Source organism: Grammomys surdaster, unplaced genomic scaffold, assembly GCF_004785775.1.
Source record: "Grammomys surdaster isolate TR1022 unplaced genomic scaffold, NIH_TR_1.0 126189, whole genome shotgun sequence".
NCBI lineage: Eukaryota > Metazoa > Chordata > Mammalia > Rodentia > Muridae > Grammomys > Grammomys surdaster.
In genome coordinates this window covers 7,609,090-7,610,492 of record NW_021620995.1, presented here as the reverse complement: position 1 = coordinate 7,610,492, position 1,403 = coordinate 7,609,090, and positions in this window count along the sequence as shown.

The window sequence follows — 1,403 nt, the reverse complement described above, 5'->3', positions numbered from 1 at the left end:
TGAGAGTTTTGCTGGGTATAGTAATCTGGGCTGGCAATTGTGTTCTCTTAGTGTCTGTATGATGTCCGTCCAGGCTCTTCTGGCTTTTATAGTCTCTGGTGAGAAGTCTGGTGTAATTCTTATAGGTCTGCCTTTATATGTTACTTGACCTTTTTCCCTTACTGCTTTTAGTATTTTTTCTTTGTTTTGTGCATCTGATGTTTTGATTATTATGTGACGGGAGGTATTTCTTTTCTGGTCTAGTCTATTTGGTGTTCTGTAGGCTTCTTGTATGTTTATGGGCATCTTGTTCTTTAGGTTAGGGAAGTTTTCCTCAATAATTTTGTTGAAGATATTTACTGGCCCTTTAAGTTGGGAATCTTCATTCTCATCTATACCTATTATCCTTAGGTTTGGTTTTCTCATTGTGTCCTGGATTTCCTGGATGTTTTGAGTTAGGAGTTTTTTGCGTTTTGCATTTTCTTTGACAACTGTGTCAATATTTTCCACCGTATCTTCTGCATTTGAGATTCTCTCTTCTATCTCTTGTATTCGGTTGGTGATGCTTGCGTCTGTGACTCCTGATCTCTTTCTTAGGTTTTCTATCTCCATGGTTGTCTCCCTTTGAACTTTCTTTATTGTTTCTATTTCTAGTTTCAGGTCCTGAATGTTTTTGTTTAATTCCTTCTTTGTGTTTTCTTCCATTTCTTTAAGGGATTTCTGTGATTCCTCTTTAAGGGCTTCTATCTGTTTACTTGTACTCTCCTGTATTTCTTTAAGGGAGTTACTTAATTCCTTCTTATAATCCTCTATCATCATCATGAGAAGTGATTTTAATTCTGAATCCTGCTTTTCAGGTGTGATGGGGTGTTCAGGGCTTGCTATATTGGGAGAATTGGGCACTGATGATGCCAAGAAACTTTGGTTTCCGTTGCTTATGTTCTTGCGCTTGCCTTTCGCCATCTGGTTAACTCTAGTGGTACCTGCCCTCACTGTGTAAAACTGGAGTCTGTATTTCCAGTTATCTTGCTTATTGCAGAGCTCCTCAGAGTCCAGAGGTCTCTGTGGTCTTATGCTCCTAATCTCCTGGGTGGAATAACTCCTGGGACTCAGGCCACCTCTTGGATCTGGAAATCCTTCTGCTCTGAGTGCAGTGGGTCCTCGATGACTCAGGATTCAGTTTCAGCTGCTCTGAGTGCAGTGGCTCCAGCTGCTCTGAGTGCAGTGGCTCCTGGATGACTCAGGATTCAGTTTCTCAACAGGACAGGAGCAGACCGACTCTGTGTCACCTGCTCTGAGTGCAGTGGCTCCTGGATGACTCAGGATTCAGTTTCTCCACAGGACAGGAGCAGACTGACTCTGTGTCTGCTCCAGCTCGGAGGAGCAGGCAGGGGCAGAAGGGAAGTGGAATTCCGGAGGGGCGG